Below are 15,856 nucleotides of genomic sequence, written 5' to 3' on the forward strand. Positions count from 1 at the left end.
GGCTAACACATGACTCAGTCCTGTAGAGTTCATGATCATTAGTAAGGACCAACAGAACATCTCCACATGGTGCGAAACCAGCATACCAATTGCCCTGTCTTCTCATTCTTCTTTGTTTTTTCAATTCTTGGGTGGGTAATTTAATTGGAACCCATAGGATAAGAAATATAACATCCCCCTGTTTCCTAGAACATTCAATAAAAGAGTAGGACAAATATGTAAATTGTGTGTTTAATACTTTCAGCTGAGACTTCCATTGTCAAAAAGATTTTTTAAAAATGAAAGAGTTAAATTGGAGAAATTTTTGCTCATCTTGTGCCAAGATTTTGCGATTCTGTCTTCACATTTCCCTCCACATGCTGTCTCGAGCCTTCCCAATCTCAAATTATTTTTGACATCTTATACAATATGTTTGGCTTTTCTTGTTGTATCTCTTCAATCTGGGTGTGAGCATCATTCCATCTGTCATGAAAATTATACAGTATATAGCCTTCCTCTGCAATGGCTATCATTTTTATTAACTGGACTCTTTAAAAACCTGGTCACAATATCCCCCTTTAAAGACAGAGTTTCAAGCATTCCCAGGTACTATATACTTAAATTGTACATTTAAATGGCATTACTCAGAGTAATGGAGAGTCCATCTCTGTAGGCTGCAAATCACGTGGCCAACATCAGCCTAAATGATAGCAATGTAACAGAATCTAATTATCTACCTACCTATTGACATATCTGCAACATTGTATCCATCCATTATTTTAGAAGTGTCCAAATGGCTTTTGCATTTCTCCAAACTTCCTACCCCCATAATGAGATACAAAGATTTTTTTAATTTCTTTTTGAGGGGTTTTTCTATACCACAAGATTTTCAGTGGAATCATTACTGTCTGGCGGAAATGATTGGTCACACTATATCTTAAAACATATTGGCTTTTGTTTGTTTTGATCTTTGCTTTTTGTTTTATTATTATTTTGAGAGGAAGTAGGGGAGACAACAAGAAAAAACATGAGGTTGGGGTAGATAGAGGGAATGGAAAAGATCTGGGAGTAGGTGAGGGGAGAAAAAGAATGTGATCAAATATATGAAAAATAAATAAATAAATTTAATGTTGAAGTTCAAATTATAGGGGCAACAAAATATACTATTCACATGAGCTTTACTGATCATGCCTCCTATAGAGCTTGGACCACGACAGAAATCATCAGCTCCAGCAGTTCACAAACAGAGGGTTTGGGAGAGACTTCCCTCCAGTAGCTATGTACAATGACATTGTATATGGGGGAAGCAAAGTTCTGAATAAAACTCAGAGCTTGGAGTATAGAATTCCTTCTCTACAAGGTCAAGAGAAACTTGTCCTGGGGCTCATCAGAAAATAATTGCTTTGTGGATTTGCCTAAATTTGTGAATATTTGTTGTTTGCTGTACCCAGCAGTTATCCTCTTTTTCTAAGAACGCTGTGCCTTGATTTTCACACAGAAATAAGGTGGTGCCTACCCATTTAATATTGTGTAAACATTTGAGGACTTTGTCAAGATCAACAAGAAAACTCATTAAAATACAGAGTAAAGCCATTGATTTGGCATTTGTGTAAAGAAGATACACAAAGAGCTAGCGTGACAGCCAACCTTGGTTGGCAACTTCACACTGCTTACAGTCTGAATTTCCTTCCATCAGATTAGCCTGTAGACTGTGAAGCATTTTCTTGACTGATAATTAATATAGCAGGGACTAGCTCACAGGGAGCAGTCAGTACCATTCCTAGGCAGGTGAGCCTTACATTTCTTTTTTTCTTTCCTCATTGATTAATTTATTCATTCACTTGACAACCAGATCGCAGCCCCTTCCCTCTTCTTCCCACCCACCCTTCCCACCCTTACACCCATATCACCATTCTCTTTTCCTCAGAGAAGAGGAGCCACGCCCCTCCCCATGGTACATCAAGTTGTAGTAGGACTAAGTGCATCCTCTCCCTCTAAAGACAGGCAAGGTAGCCCAGCAGGGGGAAAGGGGTCCAAAGGCAGACAACAGAGTCAGAGACAGTCCCCCTCACCTGCTCTAATTGCTAGCATAACTGTCCCCTGAAAGGCGTCATCAAGAAACAGATGAAAACAGATGCAGAGACCTACAACCAAACATCAGGTGCTCAGGGAGACTTGTGGAAGAGTAGGGACTGGGATTGAGAGAGCTGGAAGGATTAAGGACAAGAATGCCTACAGAGCCAAGTAACCTGGGCACCTGGGGACTCGCAGAGACTAAACCACCTGCAAAGAGCCTTACCTTTCTTTTTTTTTTTTCTCTTTTTTTAATTCGATATATTTTTTATTTACATTTCAAATTATTTCCCCTTTTCAGGCCCCCCCACTCCCCAAAAGTCCCATAAGCCCCCGTCCCTCCCCCTGTTCTCCCACCCACCCCTTCCCACTTCCCTGTTCTGGTTTTGCCCTATACTGCTACACTGAGTCTTTCCAGAACCAGGGGCCACTCCTTCGTTCTTCTTGTATGTCATTTGATGTGTGGATTATGTCTTGGGTATTCCAATTTTCTAGGCTAATTTCCACTTATTAGTGAGTGCATGATTGATCTTTTGAGACTGTGTTACCTCACTTAGTATGATGTTCTCCAACTCCATCCATTTGTCTAAGAATTTCATGAATTCATTGTTTCTAATGGCTGAATAGTACTCCATTGTGTATATACACCACATTTTTTGCATCCATTCTTCTGTTGAGGGATACTTGGGTTCTTTCCAGCTTCAGGCTATTATAAATAGGGCTGCTATGAACATAGTGGAGCATGTATCCTTATTACATGCTGGGGAATCCTCTGGGAATATGCCCAGGAGTGGTATAGCAGGATCCTCCCGAAGTGACATGCCCAGTTTTCTGAGGAACTGCCAGAATGATTTCCAGAGTGGTTGTACCAGTTTGCAACCCCACCAGCAGTGGGGGGAGTGTTCCTCTTTCTCCACACCTGCTGTCTCCTGAATTTTTAATCTTAGCCATTCTGACTGGTATAAAGTGAAATCTCAGGGTTGTTTTGCATTTCCCTAATGACTAATGAAGTTGAGCATTTTTTAAGATGCTTCTCAACCATGTGAAGTTCTTCAGGTGAAAATTCTTTGTTTAGCTCTGTACCCCATTTTTTAATAGGGTTATTTGGTTTTCTGGGGTCTAACTTCTTGAGTTCTTTGTATATATTGAATATTTGCCCTCTATCTGATGTAGGGTTGGTGTAGATCTTTTCCCAATTTATTGGTTGCCGATTTGTCCTTTTGACGGTGTCCTTTGCCTTACAGAAACTTTGTAATTTAATGAGGTCCCATTTGTCAATTCTTGATCTTAAAGCATGCGTTATTGGTGTTCTGTTCAGGAACTTTCCCCCTGTACCGATGTCATCAAGGGTCTTCCCCAGTTTCTTTTCTATTAGCTTCAGAGTTTCTGGCTTTTACAGATTCAATGCAATACCCATCAAAATCCCAACTCAGTTCTTCATACAGTTAGAAAGAGCAATTCTCAAAATCATCTGGAATAACAAAAAACCCAGGATAGCTAAAACTATTCTCAACAACAAAAGAAATTCTGAGGAAATCAGTATCCCTGACCTCAAGCAATACTATAGAGCAATGGTGTTAAAAACTGCATGGTATTGGCACAGTGACAGGCAGGAGGATCAATGGAACAGGATTGAAGATCCAGAAATGAACCCACACACCTATGGTCACTTGATCCTCGACAAAGGGGCTGAAAGCATCCAGTGGAAAAAAGATAGCCTTTTCAACAAATGGTGCTGGTTCAACTGGAGGTCAGCATGCAGAAGAATGGGAATTTATCCATCCTTGTCTCCTTGTACTAAGCTCAACTCCAAATGGATCAAGGACCTCTACATAGAGCCTTACCTTTCTAAGAAAACCAATTGAATGTAAGCCTGGGAGCCAGCCAGTAAATATTCTTCTACGATTTGCTTCAAGCTCCTGCCTGGCATTCTTGCCCTGGCTTTCCTCAGTGGTGTACCTATAAGCCAAAAGTGTCCTTTTCTCCCCACGTTGCTTTTTCTCAGAGTATTTTACCACAGCAACAGGAAAGCAAACTACAACAGCCAGAGAGCAATAAAAAAGACATTTGCCAGCACTAGTCTTCATGGAAAGGTGTATTAAAGGAGACACCACTTCACTGAAGCCCAATGTGAATAAAATAAAAATAAAAGGGAGAATAACCGGCTGGCACAGAGGTTGGAAACTGGGAATCTTCACTCCTTAATCTTGGGAATATAAAATGGCACAAATGCTGTAGGAAAGGATCCAGTACATCCTCAAAAAAGTTCATTTTGTATAAATTAGCCATTGTACTCTTAGCTATAATACCAGCAGTATTAAATTCAGGTACTCAAATACATGCACACATATGTTCTTAGCATCTCCAACCACAGCAGGCAAAAGGTATAAAAAATGCTCATCAACTCATCATTAATGGATTCACAAAATGGGTTATATCTGTTCAAAGGAATAGGATTAAGTTGTCAAAGAAACGGGGTACTGGTGCCTGATACAATAGCAATAGTCCTTGAAAACAAACAGTATGTTGCATGAAACAAAAGGCAAGACAGGAAAGGCCATAAGTTGGGCATCGATATGAAACATCTAGAATAAATAAATGGAGAGAGACAGAAAATAAATTAGTAATTGTGGAGGGCCAGAAAAGGTGGGAGGAGAGGCGGGAGTAAGGGTCACTGCTTAATGGATGTACCTTTTTTTCTTAGAGAGGGTAATGAAACATCTTATATAGCCAGATTGAGTTGGTCATGGCACAGCATTAAGAATGTACAAAATGCAACTGAGCTGCAAACTTCAAAGTGGTTAATCTTGGGTACTAGAGAAATGGCTCAGTAGTTGAGAGCAGGTACTACTCTTGTAGAAGAGCCCGGTTTGACTCCATCGCCCACACGATGATCCACAGCCATCAGTAACTCCTGTCCCAAGAAACCCTCTTTTGACCTTCTCGGTACCAGGCAAGCATATGGAACTCATACAAACACGGAGGCAAAATACTGATGCACATAAAAATATAAATCTTAATTTTAAAAATTTGATAATCTTCTGTTAGGTGACTTTTACCTCAAATGCAAAAAAAAAGATATAAGATATGTTTATGGCCTAACTAATAAAGTATTCAAAATGTATCTTTAAATTAAAAATGCAATAGAAAGCAAATAGCTTTAGGACAGTGCCATTTTGTAAAATAATAAAAGTTAGAATGCATATTATAAATACACACAATCTAGTGAATATATAAAATAATTCCAAGCATTACAAGGAACTATTTGAAGAAGTTAGCTATGGAGACAAAATTATAGGAGATATCCATTATATATGTTCAAAGAAAATATAAAACATGTAACAAAATTTTACAATGTAATTATAGATTCCTCCTACACATAAGAGGAGTAAACAGCTTTTAACCCAGTTATATATCTGTTTTCTCTTTTGCTCTGCGTGATTTTTAAAATTTAATATTAACAATTTTTATAAGCTATTTCATGTCCATCTGTCCTCTACCCCCCTTCATTTTAGCAGCTTTCCTCCTACATTAGGAAATAGGAGTTGTTTAGAAATTGAAATGGCAAGATGGGCCTTGCCTCCTTCACTCAATCTGGACCCTGCAGTACTGTAACTACAAGACGTGCCTTAAGTCTTCTAGAATAGACTGACCTTTAATTCCAAGCCCTGAATGCTTGCAGACATAGGGAGATGGTACAGTCTAGGATTCTTATTATATGCAGTCTGCATATAGGCTTGGAAATTCTACAGAACAACTTTTGAGACCTTTTCAAGACATATTTTTGAAGTCCTAGAGTCACAGACAGAGTGATGGGGTAGGAACATTTCAGGAGTAGGGTAAACACACTCTTGAGTTTTCAATTACTGCTTCCAAGTTACAGTACTGCAGGGTCCAGATTGAGTGAAGGAGGCAAGGCCCATCTTGCCATTTCAATTTCTAAACAACTCCTATTTCCTAATGTAGGAGGAAAGCTGCTTATCTGTATTCTTTTGAAGTCTTGTGTAAGGATTCATTTAAAAAAATAATAATAAACAAGGACCTTCCACTTTAAGAAGAAAATCTTGCAAAGAAATGAGACATTGACCACACGGAGCAATGCCTTTCTTTCCCCCACATCTTTCCTATTTGCTGATCCCATGTTAGATCTTGTCATCTGATTTGAAGGTGTGGTGTTGGTTTTCATCAGAGTGTGAGTTTCACTGCACAGTTTGGATGTTTTTGCTTAAAAGCAAAGAGGAAGTTGCTTGATTTCATATAAATTGGCATTAACAGCAGGTGAGTGATCCAAACCTTAGATGGGCGTAACACAGCCTTGGAGTGCAAAAACTGAAAAGATGGTATATTGTATCAGAAGGAAAAATAGTGTAGGATTTAGGATTGGATCTTCTGACTTTCAGATTCGGTTTCCATGTTTTTAAGTTGGCAACACAAATGCCACATTCACAGCAGTAGCGTAAAAATTAAAATAGCCATTTGAAAACTTCTCTCATGCCTTGGGTGCACAATTGATGTTTCATTTTTGTTAATGCTTTAAAAATCTATGATAATGACAATCCTCTATGAAACTCATTTATTAGAGACCATTATATATAATGGCCTGGGGGGTTCAAGACAAATCACCTCCTGAAGAAAAAAAAAACAGCAACAACATGCAAGAAACGTTTTGACAGACTTGTGACAGGTGTGCTCTGTAACTTAAGGCTGTGAACCAAATCCCTGGGAAGAACAGCTCTGGTTACCAAGCCACCTGCAAGGGTGATTAATCGATGGCCATCCTGTTGTTCATAGAGGGCTGGAATGTCCCAGATCCAGAGCTTAATTACAATGGATCTTGTGTTCTTGTTAGCCTCCTTAACAATATTCCTTGCCCACCTCTCTGCCTCATCTAATATCCTTGTGACTAACAGCTAAAACTTTCGGGATAAATTAACTTAGCAGACCACTAGCTTCAACCAACCAACAGGCAAAGAGCGTTGTTGATCCACTAGCATCTGAAGCTTATAGCAGTGACTTCCCAGCATAATTTAACAAGTCCGACTAATGTTTCTCCTGTTTTAGGACTTTTTTATGTTAGTATAAAACTTTCCTGAACTGTTTCCATGTTAGAACATGGAATTTGTGATAGCCTGAATCTATGTTCCCAAGGCAACGTCACTACTACTCAGCTGGAGAATAAACTATCTCTTATCTCCTTTGAGATGAGAGTTGTGTTTTATGTCAATATCCCAACAACTGAAAGCCTAGGGTTCACAAAACAAAAGGATAAATCTGTATTGTTTATTAATTGCCCCATTTTCCTTTTAACTAAGGAGAAAACAAGGTTCAAAGATATACAGTGGGATGAATGACTTTTCCATTCTATCATGGTACAGGGCCATGTCGCAGCCATCATAGATCTGAGCAAGTCTAATTCTACAAGGCTGCGACACTCATAAATTAGTGCTTGCTTTGACATACCACTTTCTGGAAATTCACTAAAAGATAATTTCCCTATTTCAGTATTACACTTACACATACACATCCATGCATGTGCATGCACACACACACACAAACACACACACACACACACACACACACACACATTCACCCAAGGTTTGAGGACCATCCTAGAAGATGTGGAGAAAGAACTAGGAGCTGGGGAGGACTGTTGTGAAACAGTTTCCTCTGGACAGGACAGCACTGTCCTCAGGGGACCCCCAACAGCTGTGGTTACCTGCCCAAGACCTGTAGAAGTTCAACACAGTCAAAAGTCCAGCAAAGATGGCAGATAGCTCACAAGTCCCCACTCCTCAACCCTTTCCAAGTAGCTATTGAAGGTTTGACAATTGAAGGTTTCTGGGTAAGGGAGAGTCTGTTTAATTCAAGGGTGTGATCCCTGATAAGTTGCCATACTCCAGTAGATGACTTGGTAACATTTGGACAGCACTAAGTGGCCACAGTGGTTTGATTTCAAAGAGGAAAGACAAAGAATAGGCCATGAAATAAGAAAAGGGACATGTTGGGTAGGAGTCTAAAGGGAATGAAAATGCAGAGGGAGTAGATATGATCAAAATATCTTATATACATCTATTAAATTCTCAACAGACAAATTAAATATATGTTAATAATTTTCTTGGTCGGAAATATATTTATATTTTGGAATTCGCTTTCTAAGAAATAAATTATTTTAGAACTGTGTTAGAGTTGTTTTCGCTTTGAAACTTCAAGGAATAATAATAATAATAATAATAATAATGACAAGATAAGAATGTGTACAAAACACCATTGAGAATTAAAGTCTTTTTAACAGTTACCTTCCAGAATATGCTCTTCTATTCATGCTTTTAAAAGAAGGATAATTATTGACCCAGTGACTAATTGTTTAAGGAACTCACTTCAGCCTTCACCAGCTGCTATGAGCAGAAAGAATCATAATAATAAATGCTACTTTGGAGTGAGCATGTATCCTAATCAGAAATAAAATTGAAGAAGTCAATATTTGAGTCCTTCAAACAAGAGGGAGGAAATAATATCGAACTGAATTTTTAAGAGCTACTTTCTTCGAATTGCTTTGAAATGACAGGTTTATATCCAAATAAGACCAGTTTGTGACCATGACAAAATGGATTCGTAATACCAACAGCTACCAATAGATGTCACTGGGTCACACATGCTCAGGATTCATGGGTTTGTGCCATCTGGAACCTCCATTCATGAGTCTTTGCTTCAATGACAGACCGACCATTGGTTGTGTTTCAGAAATATTGCCTTCTTCCATTGCTATTGCCTGATTATTTTCTGCTTTATCTCTTTCTCTTTTATATTTTAATCTTGCAACTCTATTATATAACCCCGTAACAGCATCCCATAATTGGGGGGACCTTGATATTAACTCTGAAAATCCTTTTGGGGGAACTCATTTGGCCTGAATCAAGCAACATAAGATGGGATTATATTTTGTGTGATGATGATTACTATGATTAGGGTGGACATTTTCAAAGACAAATTATTTCAACCTCCCGGAAGCCGAAGACGGAAGCTGCTTCTTTCCTCTTTAGAGCCCTTATGCTATAGTAAAACTGTCCACTGCACATGTTTTATTAATGTATTCTAGCCATTTAATCATTTCTGTTTGAAAATCGTACAGAGAGAAAAGCCATCACACTACAGCCGCGTGTGTGGGAGAACAGCAGCTTCTCCCACTACTTGCACAGTTACAGGACATCACCTGATTCTGATCCACCATCTTATCAAGTGAGATTATTAAATCGAGTAAATTCCACTCCCCCAACTGCATGAAAGAAAATTCACATTGCAAAACTGTTAGCAGGACGGAGAAACAGACATACAACATCCTGAAGCAGAACATTTAGGAGTCTCTGATAGCCAGATATATGATGGAGGGACTGGTGAACATTTGAAAAATCCCTCTACCCCCAAAAGAATGAGAACTCATATGAAAACGTGAGAAACATCCGAATTGTGAGCTCCATCCTAATTAAGAATTAGGTTGGAGTACCTCCCACTCTGCACTCGAGAGATCCTCCAGGTTAGTTCCTTGTCATGCACAAAGATTGCAAAAGAAATGTGACAAGTTCCCTCAAGTTCCTGCCTCTCAGGACTATGCCGACAAACTGAGAATTTGATGCAAACCCTTCTTTCCTTATCAAGCAAGGTCACAGCCATGAGAAAAGCCATGACTACAATGCCACCACTGCAAACCCTCTCTGTGCTCCTTCTCCAAGACCCCAAAGTAAAGTGCTCAAATAGCAATTATTTCTGTTTCTATCTTGATTCCATCAATCTGACTCTGGAGTTCCTGCTATAATATATTTAAGTGGCAACCAGTAGGATTGCCTTATGATAATAAACTAATACCAGATTGATTTTAAACTAATATGCATGACTCTTTAAAGATAACAGAAGAGAGAAAACTACTCTTCAATTCCAAGATAGAAGGAGTCAGTTTTCTGAATAGTCAAAGGATAAATCTGAAGCACAACAAATGTAATGAGAAAAAAGGAGCAAATATCTGATTTTTCACTCTGGGGAATATTCTAGAGGACGTTTGTGTCTAAGACACAAGAGCAAGTTGACACAAGGCTGTAAATCTAAGACCATAAAAAATGGAAAATATATGAAATGCATAGTAATAGATATGAAACTTGGCAGTTACCAACAGCAGGCAGGATTCAGCAGAAATTGAATTATTTAAATTGAAACAAAAATAGAGAATTTACCTAGAATGCAATAAAAATAGATTTTTTTTAAGTGACAAAAGCTTTCTAGGGAAAGGAGAGGAAGAGAAGGGGAAGAAGAGAAGAGAAGGAAGAAAATAATGGCACTATATCGAGAAAAGACCATATACTGTGCAATACCTGCCTATCTTCTGTCTCTACCTATCTCTAGTGTTGCTGGGAATAACCAACCATTTCTTCGCTTCACCCAAATGTTGCTACACATATTCTAATGCTTGTTTCTCTGCCTAGGAAACATTTCTGTGTTCCATCCTCCATTCCTTATCCCTAATATTGAGTGCTAAAGTTAGGCTTACCTGTCAAAACTTCTTTTCAAGTCCTCTTTGAATGAATAAAAGGTATGCCTTAATTATTGACGGTGGTGCAGTTAGTTTCCAGACAAGCCAGACATTGTACTAAAATATATTTTAGAATAGATAGTACTCAATAACTCCCACTTAGCTTAAATTTTTGTAATTACAAAAGCAATGCCTAATAATTACAGAAAATGTTAATAACTTAGAATCCCATGACCCAGAAATGCTGCCATCCTTCTTTGAATTGTCCAGGTCTTCCATGTAGATTTTATATGTGATATATTAAGATATAATTGACTTACAATTCTTTGGACACATTTATGTAAAATTTGATAAGATTTGACAATGCATAAAGCCTTGACCAAAAGTAACATGAGGGACAATCCACAAATATGTCCTCCTCAGGTTCCGTCATGATTTTCAGCCGGCCTTCATGCTGACCTGACTCTCCATCTCCAGACAGAGCCCCATCTGCTTTCTCTCACCATAGCTTATTCTAAAATTTAGCAAGCATAGAAACACACAGCATACATTTTTGTCTGGATTGTCTCTCTCAGTGCCATTTTTATTATTGATTTTTAGGTTAACACACAAACTAACGGGCTTTCCATTCATATCTATGGCGTCTTCATACATTTGGGTTATGATGTTGTTTCCGTAAGCTCCTCCCCCCATCAGCCCCTCCTTTCCCCAGCCAGTCTCCCTTTCTGCTCTTTTATCACATTTATTCTTCCTATACCCCTTTAGATCTCTGTCTTTCCTCACATGAACTCTGCTAGTGCCATGACCTACTCATACACACACATACAAATCACCCAAATATATGTAACTTTATTTATACATATACATATATTATATATATACTTATATAATTTTTAATGTTGCTTCCTGATATAAGAGAAAACATATGGTATTTTTCTGAGTCTGTCTTACTTCACTTAACATAATGATTTCCAGTTGCAACCATCTTCCTGTAAATGTCGTGATGTCAGGTTTTTTTCTAATACATAAAATCCTTTCAGTACACATACTATGCTTTTTCAATCCATTCACTTTTTGATGAGCAGCAGGCTGGTTCCACTTTCTGGCTGTTGTAAGAAGTACAGCAATAAACACAGACTTCAGCACAGTTATTTTGAGGTTTAGTTATGTCTATACCAATAATTTCTTTTATTTTGCTGCTGATCAATCTCTCATTGTATGAAAACATTAAAGTTTATCTGTGGATCAGCCAGTAAAGATGTTAGGGTTGTCTCCTATTTTGCACTATAGAGTTACTATGAACACTGGAGCTACATCTGTATAAGGATATGTGTCCTCATTTCTACCGCATAGCTACAGAAAAGGAAAGCCTAGATCACATAGTAGGTATCATCTTTAATTATAATAAAGCACCTTCCACAATGGTTTCATTTTCTGTGTTCTCACTAGCAGAGAAGGAGAGCTCTGGTTTTTCTCCAGCTTAGCTAACTCCTCTAATACTGTTCTTTGTATTTTTTGATATTATAATTTAATTACAACATTCTTCCCTTTCCTTTTCTCCCTCCAAACCTACCCATATACCTCTTCCCCTCTCCTTCAAATTCTTGGCCACTTTTTTTCTTGCATTTATGTGTGTGTGTGTGTGTGTGTGTGTGTGTGTGTGTGTGTGTGTGTTAATAAATATAACCTGCTCAGTCTGTATTGTGTTACTTGTATGCTTGTTTTCAGGGCTGACTGTTTGGCACTGGGCAACCAGTTAGTGTGTTTCTACTCCCAGCTTTTTTCTGTTGCCAATAGTTCTTTGTGTAGGGTTGAGAACTTATTGGCTTTTCCCTTCTCCGGGTTGGCATGCCCTATGGCGTCATCTTTCTTCAGCTCAAGCCTGTGCCATTATGTTGGTGAGATGTTATAGGTGTAGCTTCTGATAAGACTAGGAGACACAATCTCGCAACAAATCCCTAAATCCCCTGCCTCTTACAAATTTTCTTCACCCTGTTCCACAATGTTCCAGAGCCTGAGTTGTGGTAATGTTTTACAGATGTACCATTGACACTGGGCTCCACAACTCTGCATTTTGATTGGTTGTGATTTTCTGTAATGATCACCATTCATTCCAAGACAAGTTTCCTTGATGAGGGGTAAAGACTACACTTATCTGGGTATATGAAAACAACTGTTTATAGTCTGTTTTTAGGGGGTAATATGGTTTATTAATGTAGTGGATGTAGATTCTCCTCCATTATGACTTCACTAGCACTGAGTAGTTAGGTAGGTTTCCTGTATTAGGAATAATTTCCCTCTTATTTGGTGGGTCTTTTGTGTAATTAGAGAGCTTTTGGTTACCACTAAAGTATGTGTGCCACTACTACACCATTAGGGTTATTATAGGATGCTGGTCATTTAGGTGTTTCATGGGCGTCATCACTTACTAATCTTTTAATCATAATAATTTTAAAGGTTCTCTATTTGTTGTCATATTGTGCTATAATATGTATTTTCCTGATGAAACATATGCTGAGCATGCTTATATGCATGTTTTATGTGTATCTTTTTGTAATATATGTTCAAATCTTATGTCCATTTTCAGTTGAGTATTTCATTTTATTTTTAATTTTAAACACTGTATAGACAAGATAAGACATTTTTATATGATACATTCATGGCAAATAACTCTCATCCTGTGCCATATACTACTGTGATCTTACTAAAGCCTTTGAGATTCATGGGTTTTCAATACTGATGAATCTAATTTAGCTAAATAATTTTTACCTAGCCAACAATCACAAAAACTTACATCTCTTTTCTTGTATACATCTTATAGATATTAGTTAGATAGTTACATCTAGTAGTAGTAGTAGTAGTAGTAGTAGTAGTAGTAGTAGTAGTAGCAGCAGCAGCAGCAGTAGTAGTAGTAGTAGTAATTTTGTGATAAGCCCTTTTAGGTATGAAATATAAGCTGAAATTTGTCTTCTTCACATGAATTTCTTATTTTCCAAGCACCATTTGTTAAGCAGTGTTTTTTTTCTCCATGTAATTTACCTATGGAACAAAAAAAAAAAATCCAATGTCCAAATATGTGTAGGTTGATTTCTGACCTGCCTGTTCTGTTCTCTTAACTGCCAACTTTGGCATCACTACCACAGTCCTGATTACTGACGTTTTATTACAACACTTGAAATAAAGTGCTCTTTCTCTTCCAACTTTGCACTTCTGTTTCAAAATCTTACTAGGTTATACTAGACCCTCTGCATTCCCAAGTGAAATTTTTGATCAATTTGTTAGTTTATAATTTTAAAAAAAAAGAGTGTGATAACTCGTACTAGGATTGTATTGGCTCTATAGCTCAACTGAAGGAAAATCGACATTTTTAACTCTCAGGTCTTCTGAGCCTAGTTAGTTCTATTTGCTTGGATGCTGTTTATTTTGTCTCTGTGGGGTTGTGAACTTTGCAGTATATATATCTTTCTCATCTATTCTCAGGTTTATCCCTAAACATTGAATCATTTAATGCAACTGAAAATCAAAAGCAATCTTCAGATTTATCACTATTCCTATAAAAATTTCAGCGCACTTCTGAAGATGGTATTCCTAAAAGAATAAATACAAGTGTCTAATAAACATTTTCATAATGTTCAATATAATTAGCCATCCTGGAAATGCAATTTAAAACTTCTCTGAAGTTTCTTCTCACTAGAATTAGAATGGAAAACAAAAACAAACAAAAACAAACAAACAAACAAATAAAAAGAAACCCCACCAAACAGGACAACAAGTGCTGGTGAGAATGTGGGCAAAGAAAAACAAAGCCTCATTCACTGTGGAGGAGGTATAAACTGTTGCAGCCACTGTGGAAATCAATGTGGAAGGTTCTCAGAAAGCTAAAAGCACAAGTGTTGTATGACTCAGAAATAATACTCCTGGGCATCTATGCAAAGAATACCCTACCACAAAAAATACCTGCACACCAATGTTCATCACGCTCTGTTCACAATAGGTGTGTGAAGGCTAGCTGTCCATCATTTGTTAATGAATGGAAATGCAGTACATATACACAATGTAATTCCATTAATTGCATTAATTGAATGAGAATTGATTAATTCTCATTCATAGGTGAATATTTAGATGTCTTTCCTTTAGTTGGGAGGGGTGGCTCTAAGGGCCTGAAAATATCAAAGGGGCCATTGTATATGCAGGGAAGGTTTTTGGGAGAAAGTGAGGCTCAAATGATATGAAAGGAGAAGTTATATACTAAGTAAGGACTTAGATGGGGTTGTGGGGAGAGTGGAGGGAGGGGAAACTGTGGTCAGGATGTTTTGTATGAGAGAAGAATACATTTTAAAAATTAAATTTAATGCAAAAATATCTGTAATGCTCAAATAACTATGCTAAATAAAGGCATTATTCCAAAATCAACTTCCCCCAAACAACTCCCCCCTCAAAAAAAAAAAAACTCCTACTTGTGATTTATAACTATGCCATGTAGAAACCTACTCCTTTATAAGCTAACTGGATATATATTATAATAATACTTTTTAGAAAGAATTGCAAATGGAGTTACTCTGTAGCAGTAGACAATGCTGCTTTGAGAAGCCATAACCTTGAAACAGAAATCCAGGTGCTGGCTGTAGGAAAGCTTCCTATGCCTTGAGAGACATGAAACCTGCCCCCCCAGACACTCCACAAACAATAGAGAATATCACCATTGCTCTTGGTTGCTGACCAGAACAAGTTAGTGAATCCCTATTGCTAAAAGCACCCCCACAGACTTTGGATACAGAAAAGTTAAGATGGGCTGAGATACAATCTTCTTCCCTGGGGGCCCTCATACATGGTGCTAAAAGATCAAAGAGAAAATTTATCAGTGGCCTTAGACAGCTATAAAACCAGTATGTCACCCTACAAATATGCACACAGGGTGTGTCCACAAATGTAATCATGACATGACTGGTAACCAATCATTTCCTGACTGCATCTAAGGCATGTTCACAGGAGGGAATATAAGCTTGATACTATAAATCTACTCAAAAGATTATGACTGCCCAAATGCGAGCTGAACAAGGATGATACCAGTGGACATGGCAAACTAGATGGGGAAAACAGACCCCCCAACCTGCTGCCATAAGACCTCAACCCTACACAAAGAACTATAGGCAACTAAGCCAAGATGGGAGTAGAAGAGGTGATCTTCCCTGGGGAAGAGCACACCAATTAGTTGTCTAGTATCAAATGGTCAGTCCTGAAAATACCCATCCAAGTAACATTATATGAACTGATCAGGTTATGTTT

General features: G+C 37.9%; 1 protein-coding gene across 1 annotated transcript in view; it reads right to left on the reverse strand.

The window, feature by feature from the left end:
- Agbl1 (AGBL carboxypeptidase 1) overlaps positions 1-15,856 on the reverse strand; it is a 907,135-nt gene that overhangs the window by 865,927 nt on the left and 25,352 nt on the right. The window lies entirely within an intron of this gene.

The sequence above is a fragment of the Apodemus sylvaticus genome, chromosome 1 (assembly GCF_947179515.1).
Source record: "Apodemus sylvaticus chromosome 1, mApoSyl1.1, whole genome shotgun sequence".
Lineage (NCBI taxonomy): Eukaryota > Metazoa > Chordata > Mammalia > Rodentia > Muridae > Apodemus > Apodemus sylvaticus.